Source organism: Rhinopithecus roxellana, chromosome 18 (assembly GCF_007565055.1).
Source record: "Rhinopithecus roxellana isolate Shanxi Qingling chromosome 18, ASM756505v1, whole genome shotgun sequence".
Lineage (NCBI taxonomy): Eukaryota > Metazoa > Chordata > Mammalia > Primates > Cercopithecidae > Rhinopithecus > Rhinopithecus roxellana.
In genome coordinates this window covers 42,693,613-42,707,767 of record NC_044566.1, presented here as the reverse complement: position 1 = coordinate 42,707,767, position 14,155 = coordinate 42,693,613, and the positions used below count along the sequence as shown (strand labels likewise).

The following is a 14,155-nucleotide window of genomic DNA, read 5'->3' as shown; positions in this document are numbered from 1 at the left end:
GAGGCAGAGGTTGCAGTGAGCCAAGATCGAGATCATGCCACTGCACTCCAGCCTAGGTGACAGAGTGAGACTCTGTCTCAAAAAAAAAAAAAAAGAATAAAAGAATAAAAGATTATGGAAGAAAAGCAGTCAGAAATTAAACAAGGATGCAAAATAGTGAAGGGGAGATGAAAAATAGGTGCAGCTGGGTGTGGTGGCATGCACCTTTAGTCCCAGCCACTTGGGAGGCTGAGGCAGGAGGATCACTTGAGGTCAGAAATTCAAGGCCACAGTGCACTATGATCATGCCTGTGAATAGCCACTGCACTCCAGGCTGGGTAACATAGCAAAGCTCTGTCTTAGAAAAAAATTTTTTTTTAATTAAAAAAAAAAAAGAATAGGGACAACAGGTATAGACAGTTTTGTGGAGAGGTTTTACTGAGAAGAGGAAGCAGCTAGAGAGAAATGTGACTATCTTAAAACACAAGACTGACTGGAGTCTTTCTGTTGATAGAAATGTACACCCCATGATTCAGCAATTCTATTCCTAGATATAATAAAACCAACAGAGAGGACTGCACATGTGCACGAAAAGGCAGAAATAAGAATGCCCATAGCATTAATATTTGTAATAGGTCAAACTGGAAGCAATCCAATTGTTCATCTATGGCAGAATGGTTAAATAAAGTGTGAGACAGAAAAAAAGAAAAAAAAAAAAAAGAGGGGGCCGGTGTGGTGGCTCACGCCTGTAATCCCAGCACTTTGGGAGGCCAAGGCAGGCAGATGAGGAGATCATGAGATCAAGAGCATCCCGGCTAACACGGTGAAATCCTGTCTCTACTAAAAATACAAAAAATTAGCTGGGCATGGCGGCTCACACCTGTAGTCCCAGCTACTCAGGAGACTGAGGCAGGAGAATGACTTGAACTCTGGAGGCAGAGGTTGCAGTGAGCCGAGATTGCACCACTGTACTCCAGCCTGGGCGACAGAGTGAGACTCCGTCTCAAAAATAAATAAATAAATAAATAAATAAATAAATAAATAAATAAATAATAAAAAATTAATGCCTGGCCTCTGGGTTCGAATGCAGCCCCCGCCCTGCATGCCATGGTGCATGGTACATCATGGAGGACGCCTCGGGTGACCCACGGCGACCCCACTGCCCCATCCCGACTGCCTGGTGTTCCTGGAGCAGCTGTGGCGGCTCAGGGTGCTCTATTGGAAGCTGGATGCTGACAAATATGAGAATGATCGAGAATCAGAAAAGATCTGAAGAGAGAGGAACTACTCCTGGATGGACATCATAACCATATGCAAAGATAAACTACCAAATTATGAAGAAAAGATTAAGATGTTTTACGAGGAGCATTTGCACTTGGACGATGAGATCCGCTACATCCTGGACGGCAGTGGGTACTTAAATGTGAGGGACAAGGAGGACAAGTGGATCCGAATCTTCATGGGGGCGGGAGACATGATAACGCTCCCCTCAGGGATCTATCACCACTTCACAGTGGACGAAAAGAACTACACGAAGGCCGTGCGGCTGTTGGTGGGAGAATCATGTGGATGGTGTACAACTAGCCCGCTGACCATTTCGAAGCCCAGGGGCAGTACATGAAATTTATGGCCTTGACAGCCTAGGAGTGCTCCCTGGGAACTAACACGTGCCTTATAAAGGTCCTCAATATGATGAATGAGCAGAAAGTTAATCATTCTCTCTTTGCTTTTATAGGGTAGACTCGAAGCCGGGTTATTCTCCTTTGTAAGAGTATTTGATCAGATATTTTTTTCTTTTTTCTTTTTTCTTTTTTTTTTTTTGAGACAGAATCTCACTGTGTCACCCAGCCTGGAGTCCAGTGGCGCAATCTTGGCTCACTGCAAGCTCCGCCTCTTGGGTTCAGGCCATTCTCCTGCCTCAGCCTCCCGAGTAGCTGGGACTACAGGCATCAGCAACCACACCCACCTAATTCTTTTATTTATTTATTTTTTATTTTTAGTAGAGACGGGGTTTCACTGTGTTAGCCAGGATGGTCTTGATCTCCTGGCCTCGTGATCTGCCCGCCTCGACCTCCCGAAGTGCTGGGATTACAGGCATGAGCCACTGTGCCCGGCCTGATCAGAATATTTTTTAATGAAAGGATCTAGAAAGCAGCTTGGAAGTGTACGTAGTCACCTTCATTTTCTCTGACTCGATCAAGACTAGTGGGCCCATGGCCCTGTGTTAGTTCATGCATTCATCTCAGACCCAAATGAAAGTTTCAGCTCCCAAAATGCAGTTCCTTAGATGCTCGTCTGGACATGATGACGTGCCTGCCATATAAGAAGGTGCAATCATAGATAACACAGGTAGCCAGATAGAAGACTCTTTTTTTCCTCCCAAAATTATTCCTTGGGGTGGGGAGTGATATGGGGGAAGAGCTCCCATCTTAAGGGCACACACTGAGTTGCTTACGCTACTTCCTTGTTCAAAATAAAGTAACTACCTTAATCTAAAAAAAAAAAAAAGGAATATTTACAACATTGAAAATGAATGAACTACAATTTATGTATAGCATGGATGAAGTTCATAAACATTGGATAAAAGAATCCAGACACAAAATAGTGGTTGCCTTTGGGCAAGATAGAAGGTTGCAAGTGGAAGTGGCATCAAGGAGTTTTCTGGGGTGCTGGTAAGGTTCTCTTTTCTGAACTACGCGGTGATTAAATATGTGTATTCACCGTGTGGTAATTAATCAAACTGTTTACTTTTTTTTGAGACTGAGTGTCACTCTGTTGCCAGGCTGGAGTGCAGTGGTGAGATCTCGGCTCACTATAACCCCTGCCTCCTGGGTTCAAGTAATTCTCCTGCCTCAGCCTCCTGAGTAGCTGGGATTATAGGCACGCACCACCACGCCCGGCTAATTTTTTGTGTTTTCAGTAGAGACGAGGTTTCACCATGTTGGCCAGGATGGTATTGATCTCTTGACCCTGTGATCCACCAGCCTAAGCTCTCAAAATACTGGGATTACAGGCGTGAGCCACCGTGCCTGCCCAACTTTAAAAACAGAATTTAGGTAAAATCCACATAACATGTAATTGACCATCAACCATTTTAAAGTGGACAATTCAGTAGTATTTAGTGTATTCACAACATTGTGCAACCACCACCTCTATCTAGTCCCAAGATATTTTCCTCACCCCAAAAGGGAACCCCATACCCATCAAGCAGTTGCTCCTCTTTCTTCTGAGCTGTTGCTTTTCTACACTTTTCTACAAGCATGTTTTACTTCAATTTAAACTTCAGCCCATGAAATCTAGGCAAGACGAGGAGGAGAATGAAGTCATATAGGAGCTGATGGATGTCAAGCCATGCTGGGGTGGGCCACTGGGTTGAAGATTTTGAAAAGGCTGAAGAAGTATGGTAGTGGATGCACTTGAGTAAGTGAATTGAAAGGAAAGAGGTAGTGGTCAGAAGGTAGGATGCTTAAATAAAGATTTCACAAGTGTGTTCAATTCTGTTGATTCCAAGGAAGTGACCGTGTGTGTGTAGCTGAGGTGGAATGGTGAAAAAGATCATTGAGGACACGTCTGTTAAAGACCTAAGAAGCCAGAGCATTGAATGGTTCAACTACATGGTGTTAGGTGGTTCCAACCAATCAATGCTGAGGTCACAAGAATGGGTAAAAATGACATGGCAGGAGTTGGGGAGGAGGGGAAAGCAGGAAGCTAAGTTCAAGTCTCTCCTGCATGGAGGGGCATGGCCAAAACGTAGCTCACAGCTTAAAGGAGGAGAAGGGCCGGGCGCGGTGGCTCAAGCCTGTAATCCCAGCACTTTGGGAGGCTGAGACGGGCGGATAACTAGGTCAGGAGATCGAGACCATCCTGGCTAACACAGTGAAAGCCCCGTCTCTACTAAAAAATACAAAAAAAACTAGCCGGGCGAGGTGGCGGGCGCCTGTAGTCCCAGCTACTGGGGAGGCTGAGGCAGGAGAATGGCGTAAACCCAGGAGGCGGAGCTTGCAGTGAGCTGAGATCCGGCCACTGCACTCCAGCCTGGGCGACAGAGCCAGACTCCGTCTCAAATAAATAAATAAATAAATAAATAAATAAATAAATAAAGGAGGAGAAGGTCAAGGGAGTTAGCTGACCTGATCTTCAGAAGAGCTAGAGGTTTTGGAGGAGGGAATATAAATTGGAAACTGCAACTGCAAGCCACGAGGACACACTGCCTAAGTGCCACAGTGGCCTTGGGGACAGCCATGTTTCAGGTAGGGCAGGAGAAGAGATGGAGGATGTAGGAGAGTTTAAGATCACAGAAAGGAGCTTCTGAGAACACAGTGAGGTGTCGGAGAGGCAGTACTTGTATCATATTGGAGGACAGATATGGCAACACAAAAACAGGTGGGTTAGAGGTGACTGGAAAACAGGATGGAGGCTGTACGGGATTCAGCCTGAAGATACTCTTGGGGTGACAGTGGCAACCAGACCCGACAACGTGTGTCCTGGCATTTTCTCTCCCACCATTGCACTCCAGCCTGGGCAACAAGTGCGAGACTCCGTCTACAAAAAAAAAAGAAAGAAAAAATAGTATATGAAGTTTAAAACCTCATACGTTTAAGTAAGATTATACTGTTCTCATAACATATTAGCCAGCTGAAGTGGTTCACGCCTGTATCCCAACACTTTGGGAGGCTGGACAGGAGGATCAGTTGAGCCCAGGAGTTGGAGAATAGCCTGAGCAACACAGGAAGACACAGTCTCTACAGTTTTTTTTTTTGAAACGACTTTCGCTCTTGTTGCCAAGGCTGGGGTGCAATGCCGCGATCTCAGCTCACCGCAACCTCCGCACCCCGGATTCAGGCGATTCTCCAGCCTCACCCTCATAAGTAGCTGGGATTACAGGTGCCCACCACATTGCCTGGGTAACTTTTGGTATTTTTGGTATTTTTTTTTTTTTTTTTTGAGACGGAGTCTGGCTGTGTCGCCCAGTCTGGAGTGCAGTGGCGCGACCTTGGCTCACTGCAACCTTCGCTTCCTGGGTTCAAGTGATTCTCCTGCCTCAGCCTCTTGAGTAGCTGGGATTATAGGCACTCGCCACCATGTCTGGCTAATTTTTGTATTTTTTAGTGGAGACGGGGTTTCAACCTATTGGCTAGGCTGATCTTGAACTCCTGACCTCAAGTGATTCGTATAATTTGGCCTTCCAAAAGGCTGGGATTACAGGCGTGAGCTATCTCGTGCACAGACTACAAAATTGTTTTTGTACTTGCCAGGTGTGGTGGTGCGCCCCTCCTGTGTGTACACCCTGTGGTATTATTTGTAATATCTAAAAGAAGATTTTACTCCTAATATCACAGTGGGTGTACTCACGGTGATATTATTTGTAATATCTAAGGGAGATAATATTACTCCTAATATCACAGTGGGTGTACATCCTATGATATTATTTGTAATGTCTAAAAACCAATTTATCCTAATATCACAGTAAGTGTACACCTTGTGATATTATTCATAATTTCTAAGGGAGATGATATTGCTCCTAATATCACAGAGGGTGTATACCTTGTGGTATTATTTGTAATATCTAAAAGAAGATATTACTCCTAATATCACAGTGAGTGTACAACCTGTGATATTATTCATACCATCTAAAAGAAGATATTACTCCTATTATCACTGTGGGTGTACACACTGCTGTTATTCGTAATACCTAAAAGAAGATAGTGCTCCTAATACCACGGTAGGTGTACACCCTGTGATACTATTTGTAATATCTAGAAGTAGACATTACTCCTAATATCACGGTGGGTGTGACCACCATGATATTATTGGTAATATCTAAAAATATATATTACATTAGTCTTAATATCTAAGGGAGATGTATTACTCCTAATATCACAGTGGGTGTACACCCTGTGATATTATTCATAATATCTAAAAGAAGGTATCTAAAAGAAAATATTAGGAATAATATCACGGTGGGAGTACATGCTGTGTGTACATCCTGTGATAATATTCATAATGTCTAATAGAAGATATTAGTTCTAATATCACAGTGGGTGTATGCCCTGTGTGTAAACCCTGTGATACTATTCATAATCTCTAAAAGAACATATTAATCCTAAAATCATAGCGGGTGAACACACTGTATGTACACCCTGTGATATTAGTAATTTCTAAAAGAAGATATTATTCCTAATATCACACCGGGTGTAAACTCTCTGTGATATTATTCTTAGTATCTAAGAGAGATATTACTCCTAATATCATGGAGGGTGTACATCCTGTGATATTGTTCGTAATATTTAAGAGAGATACTACTCCTAATATCACAGTGGGTGTACACCCTGTGTGTACACCCACTGTGATATTATTCATAATATAAAAGGGAAGATATTACTCAACATCACAGTGGGTGTAAACCCTGTGATATTATCATAATCTCCAAAAGAACATATTTCTCCTAATATCACAGTGCGTGTATACCATGTATGTACACACTATCTTTTTATTCATAATATCTAAAAGAAGATATTACTCCTAGTATCACAGTGGATGTACACCCTGTGATATTTTTCACAATATCTAAAAGAAGATATTCACTCCTAATATCACAGTGTGTGTACACCCTGTGCGTACACACACTCTGATATTATTTGTAATATCTAAAAGTAGATGTCACTCCTAATATCAGAGTGGTTGTACACCCTGTGTGTACAGCCTGCCATAATATTTGTAAGATTTAAAGGAAGATATTACTCCTAAAGTCACAGTGGGTGTACACACTGTGATATTATTTGTGATGTCTAAGGGAGTTATTACTCCTGATATCGCAGCAGTGTACACCCTGTGTGTACACCCTGTGATGATATTATTCATAATATCAAAGGGATATATTACTTCTCATATCACAGTGGGTGTACACCCTGTGATATTATTCATAATATCTAAGGGAAATAACTTGTAATTTACAGTGGGTGTATACCCTGTAATAATATGATTCATAATATCTGAGATATGACTCCTAATATCACTGTGGGTGTACACCCTTTGATGATATTATTCATAATATCTAAGAGAGAAATTACTCCTAATATCACAGTGGGTTTACACCCTGTGATGATATTATTCGTCATGTCTCAGGGAGATATTACTTCAAATATCCCAGTGGATGTACACTCTATGATTTTATTATTCATAAGAACTAAAGGAGATATTCCTCCTAATATCACAGTGGCTATACACTCTGTGATATTATTCATAATACATTAGGGAGATATTACTCCTAATATCACAGTGGGGGGACACCCTGTGATGATACGATTCTTAATATCTAAGGAAGATATTCCTCTTAATTTCAGACTGGCTGTAAACCCTGTCATGATATGATTTGTAATATATAAGGAAGATATTACTGGTAATATCACAGTGGGTGTACACCCTGTGATTGTATGATTCATAATATCTAAGGGAGACATTACTCCTAATATCACAGTTGGGTAAACCTTGTGATTACGTGATTCATAATATCTAAAGGAGTCGTTATTCCTAATATTGCAGTAGGTATACACCCTGTGATATGATTTGTAATATCTGAGGGAGATATTACTCTTAATATCACAGTGAATATACACCCTGCTGTATTATTATTGATAATATCTAAGGGAGATAGTACTCCTAATATCACAGTGGATGTATATTCTTTGATAATATTACTCATAATATCAAAGGAGATATCACTCCTAATATCACAGTGGGTGTACACCCTGTGTGTATATCGTATGATATTATTCATAATATCATACTAATATCTCTAATTAGATACTAATTCATACCACAAGTGTACACCGTGTGATGATATTATTCATAATATCTCTCTTAGATATTATGAGAGAGATCTAAGAGAGATACTACGAATAATATCACAGGGTATAGACATAGGGTATACACCCAATGTCATATTAGGAGTAATGTCTCCTTTAGATATTATGAATAACATAATCACAGCGTTTACCCCGACTGTGATATTAGGAGTGACTAGTAATACCATATGAGTAGTAAATCATATCATTACAGGGTGTACACTGGCTTTGATATTAGGAATGACTTGACCCTGTGACTTTATTTTTTTGTAATATCTAAGAAAGAGATTATTCCTTATTTCACAGTGGATGCGGACCCTGAGATGTTATTATTCACTATATCTAAGGAACATATTATTCCTAATATCACAGTGGGTGACACTCTGTGGTGATATTATTCATAATGTCTAAGGGTGATATTACTCTTAATATAACAGTGGGTGTAAAGGCTGCGATGATATTACTTGTAATATCAAAGGGAGATATTACTCCTAATGTTACAGTGTGTATACACCTTGCGATGATATTGTTATGATATTAGTAATACTGAAGAGAAATTAGTTTTAATATCATAGTGGGTGTACACCCTGTAATGATATTATTCATAATATGGAAGGGAGATATTACTCCTAATATCACAGTGGGTGTACAGCCTGTGATATTATTTGTAATATCCAAGGGAGATATTACTCCTGTTCTCACAGTGGGCTTACACCCTGTGTGTAGTCCCTGTGATATTACTCATGATATTCAAGGGAGATATTATTCCTAATATCACAGTGTGTGTACACCCTGGGTGTACATTCTGTGATATTATTTGTAATATCCAAGGGAGATATTACTGCTAATGACACAGTTGGCATAATTCCTGTGACATTAATTGTAATATCGAAGGGAGCTATTACTCCTAATATCACAGTGGGCAGTGTCACGCCCTGTATGTACACCTGCTGTGATAGTATTTCTGATATCAAAAGGAGATATTACTCCTAATAACGCAGTGGGGTTTGTTACACACTGTTTGTACACCTAGGGTGATATTATTCATAATATCCAAATCAAATATCACTCCTAATGTCATAGTGGGGGGTGTTAACCACTATGTGTACACCCATGGTGATATTATTTCTAATATCCAATGTACATTTTACTCCTAGTAACACAGTGGCAGATGTTTCACCCTGTGTGTACACTTGCAGTGATATTAGTTATAATACTGAAGGGAGATATTACTCCTAATATGACAGTGGGGGTGTTACACCCTGTGTGTACACCTGCGGTGATATTATTTATAATATGTAAGAGAAATATTACTCCTAATATCACAGTGGGTGTACACCCTGTGATATTATTCGTAATATCCAATGGAGATGTTACTTCTAATATGAAAGTGCGTTTACACCCTGTGATAGTATTCTTAATATTCAAGATTGATATTACTCCTAATATCACAGTGTGTGTACACCCAATGATATTATTCATAATATCCAAGGGGAATATTACTGCTAATATCACAGTGGGTGTACACCCTGTGATATTATTCCTAATATCTAAGGGAGATATTACTCCTTTTATCACAGTGTGTGTACACCCTGTGATGTTATTCGTAATTTCTAAAAGATATTGCTAAAAGGCTTTGCGCATGTTGGGATGAAAATGAAATGGAGGTCATGATCTTTTTAAGAGTGGAGAAGAATGAACACAAAGTATCGTTTCATAAAAGCCAATTGCAGCATCTCTGTCCATGGGGCTTCAGGGGAAGAGATGAAACCTTTGTTGAGATTCTACCACGTGGGCCAGGCAGGGACACAGAGTTATTTATGGCACAGCCCTTGTCTTACTTGGTGAGGAGGAGAAGGAGCAGAAACCTAAAGGGGGATGTGCAGGGCCAGGATGCCAGTGGGGGTCGCATTCCAATAATAGCTAAGTCTGGGCAGGGGGAGGGCCAGGCTGTGCGATGGTGGATGGAGGGGTACAAGGAAAATGGCTCTGCAGGACGTACTGGTAGATGTAAAGGAAGGTGTCCAGGGGTCTGGCCTTGCTGGAGGACTTCAGGGGATGGTAGCAGCAGCATAAATAATACAGAAGCATCAAATAGGAGACGAAGACTTGAAAAGTCTATCAAGAAGTACAGAGGGAAAGTGCAGTTTAGGGGCTAGATTATGGAATGAGGAGATGGGCCAAATGCTGGGGACGGGGGGATAGCATGGTAGGAGGGGCTGAGATGGCTTTGGAGGGAGTTCCCCTAACCCAAAGGTTCTCTAAAGAAAGTGGGAATGATTTACAATACACTTGAAGGAAACTATAAGACTGCCTGAGAAATAAAAGAAGACCCAAGATTTCAAAAAATCCTGGGTCGGGTGTGCTGGTTCACCCCTTTATCCCAGCACTTTGGGAGGTTGAGGCTGGAGGATTGCTTGGGCCCAGGGGTTTGAGACCAACCTGGGCAACGAAGTGAGACCCCATCTCTACAAATTAAAAAGTTAGCCAGGCACGGTAGTGCGCCTGTAATTCCAGCTAATTCAGAGGCTAAGGTGAGAGGATTGCTTGAGCCTGGGAGGCTGAGGCTGCAGTGAGCCGAGATCCCACAACTGCACTGCAGCCTGGGTGACAGAACCAGACCTCATCCCCTCCCACCCTCAGAACAATCCTGAAAGGAGATCACACTTCTGGATGAGGAGATTGAAATGTCCATTCTTCCCACAGTAACCTTGAGTTTTAATACAACTGCAGAGTCCCACAGAATTTTTATTTTGCTTCTTGTACTTTACAAGCTGATGTGAGTTATCTGGAAGAATAAAGTGAAAATAGTGATCAGGAAAAGAAGAGTACAGGGGGAATATGGGTCCTGTAGGATATGACAAATTCTAGAAAGTGACATTAACTAAATCAGTTAATATTGCTCAAGATCAAGATAACAGAAGGAGTCTGGCACAGTGGCTCACTGCCTGTAATCCCAGCACTTTGGGAAGGCCAAGGTGAATGGATCACTTGAGCCCAAGAGTTTGAGACCAACCTGGGCAACATAGTGAGACCCCCCTCCCTGTGAAAAAATACAAAAATGTAGCTGGGCATGGTGGCAACGGCCTGTGGTCCCAGCTACTCAGGAGGCTGAAGTGGGAGAATCACCTGAGCCTGGGAGGTCGAGGCTTCAGTGAGCTGAGATTGTGCCACTGCACTCCAGCCTCGGTGACAAAGTGAGACCCTGTCTCAAAAAAGATAGCCGAAGATTGGGTGTGCTGGTGCGTGCCTGTAGTTCTAGCTACTTGGGAAGAGAGCTGAGCGGGGAGGATTGCTGGAGCCCACGAGTTCACGGCTGTAATGGGCTATGATGGTGCCTATGAATAGCCTACTGCACTCCAGCCTGGGCAACATAGTGAGACCTCCATCTATACAAAATAAAAGATAAGAGAAGGGTAGGCCTAGAAATGCTGCATAGTGGAATAGTTAATAAGAGTCTCTGTTGGAGGCCACCTGCGTTTGAGTTTTCATTCTGCCACTTGCCACCGTCTGAACCTGGACAGTTTCTGCATCTATAAAAAGAGGGTGATTGTTCCCATCTTATAAAGTCCTTTGAATATTAAATGAGCCAATGCATGTGAGGTTCTTAAAACAATGTCTGGCATACAGTTAATGCTCAATTTTATTTTCTTACCTGGTCTCTTTGAAATGCAGAAGCAAGTTACAGTATTATGCCTAGAACCCACTGTCAGTTATTTTCCTTCCTGCATTCATTAGATAAGTCTTCGACAAAGTGTTGCCCAGCACCCTGTTCTGAGAAAAAGAGTTCTTGGATTATATGTTATGGTGACGTTGCACATATATACTCCCTCGGTTACCAGGTTGAATTTTGAAAATCCCAGAGTAAATACAGTAACTGTTGACCTCCTGAGCTACTGTTCTATAAAACACACTTTGAGGAAACACTGTGTTGTATAAATCTAGATCAGAGAAAAGGTTAAAAGACAGATCATCTCAAAATCTCAAATGGGGTCAGGCGCGCTGGCTCAAACCTGTAATCCCAGCACTTTGGGAGGCTGAGGTGGGTGGATCACGAGGTCTGGAGAGCGAGACCATCCTGGCTAACCCGGTGATAGCCCGTCTCTAGTAAAAATACAAAAACTTAGCCAGGCATGGTGGTGGGCGCCTGTAGTCCCAGCAACTCAGGAGGTTGAGGCAGGAGAATGGCGTGAACCCAGAAAGCAAAGCTTGCAGTGAGCCAAGACCGTGCCACTGTACTCCAGCCTGGGTGACAGAGCGAGACTCTGTCTCAAAACAAGAACAAAAACAAAAACAAAAAATCTCAAATGGGCCTTTTTTTCTGTTTCTTTTTTTTCTTTTCTTTTTTTTTTTTTTTCAGACGGGGTCTCCCTCTTATCACCCAGGCTGGAGTGCAGTGGCTTGATCTCGGCTCACTACAAGCTCCGCCTACCAGGTTCATGTCATTCTCCCGCCTCAGCCTCCCGAGTAGCTGGGACTACAGGCGGCCGCAACCACGCCCGGCTAATTTTTGTGTTTTTAGTACAGACGGGGTTTCACCGTGTTAACCAGGATGGTCTTGATCTCCTGACCTAGTGATCCACCAGCTGCGGCCTCCCAAAGTGCTGGGATTACAGGCGTGAGCCACCACGCCCAGCCTTTTTTTTTTTTTTTTTTTTTTTCTTTTTTAAGAGTCCTCATCTCGCTCTGTCATCCAGGCTGGAGTGCAGTGGTGTCATGACCATAGCTCACTCCATGCAGCCTCTAACTCCTGGGGTCAACCAACCCTCCTGCCTCAGCCTTCTCAGTAGCTAGGACTATAGGCATCCAACATCATGCCCAGCTCATGTTTTGCACATTTTTCAAGAGAAGGGGTTTCGCTATGTTGCCCTGTCTGGTCTACAACTCCTGGCCTCAAGTGATCCTCCTGCCTCAGCGTCCAGAGTTGCTGGGATTAACAGGTGTCAGCCATCATGTTTGGCTCTGTTCAAATGGGCCATATTTTACAGCCATTATAATAGAGTCAAGTAAAACAGTATTTGCAGATTAGATGTATTGTTTATTTCAAGGCATATGTATCTATGAACTGAATTAGTAGTTATTTTTAGCAATCGACATGTAATAATGATTGCAGCAATTACTCAAATAATTAAAGCAAAACTAGTGCTTTTGCAATAATTACTGAAGCAACTGTACTTGGACAGAGCTGTCTTTTGTGGGCTTTAAGTCTTTATATTTCCTTTTTTTTTTTGGCGACAGTCTTGCTCTTTCGCCAGGCTGGAGTGCAGTGGTGCGATCTCGGCTCACTGCAACCTCCGCCTCCTGGATTCAAGCGATTCCGCTGCCTCAGCCTCCTGAGTAGCTGGGACTACAGGCACAAGCCATTGCGCCGGGCTAATTTTTTGTATTTTTTAGTAGAGACAGGGTTTCACCGTGTTGGCTAAAATGATCTGGTCCTCCTGACCTCCTGATCCGCCCGCCTTGGCCTCCCAAAGTGCTGGGATTACAGGCGTGAGCCGCGCCCGGCCTATATTTCCCATTTTATTTTTAATGGACGCAGGCGGGGGAACATCACACACTGGGGTCTGTAGGGGGAGTTGCACGTTCTGCACATGTAACCCAGAACTTAAAGTATAATAGTAATAAAGATCCTGAATCATTACTTCTTAAAAATCTAACTCTGCAGTAGGAACGAAAGAGATTTTCTAACTAAATATTCTCTCTTGACAATACAAATTCCCAAAACCAAGGTGTGTGATACTAATCCTAAGGATTCTAGTCTATTGTTACCATGAAATATTTTCACCATGTTGCTAGAAAAGACCAGTCCCTGTCAGTTCCCTTCTGTTAGCGCTGGTGGAGTCATGAGCATCGTCCTACGATTCTTTGAAGGTAAAGCATGTGTCTTACCCAGCTTTGCATCTGCAACCCAGCCTTGTCCATGGCATATAGATGCTGAAAATATTTGCTGAATGAATAAGCTCAGTCCTCCCAAAAGAATCATAAACGACATTTGCTATATAATGTTGGCATTATAAGAGCTTATGCAGTTTCTACCACTGTTCCCTGAGAACAGGCTTGAAATAATTAAATTATGCCAATTATGCTGATCTTATTTTCCAGGATCACTATCAAATAGGCAGGAACAGTTTTACAACTAGCATGACAGTTAACTATAGGAAGACATATGCTTCTAAAATGTTGGAAAATTGTTTTTGTGGTGGTTTTACACATTTCTCCTAACCTAATTTATATAATATTTGCTTTAAAGAGTCCTTCGAATATAAAACTATGAAAAGACATTTTATAGATTGTATATCTTAAAGTCTGAATTTGTAAAATCCGACAGGTAA

At 42.1% G+C, this 14,155-nt stretch overlaps 1 pseudogene; it reads left to right on the top strand.

The window, feature by feature from the left end:
• Positions 1-1,198: 1,198 nt before the first annotated feature.
• Positions 1,199-1,623, top strand: LOC104662738 (annotated as a pseudogene).
• Positions 1,624-14,155: the final 12,532 nt, after the last annotated feature.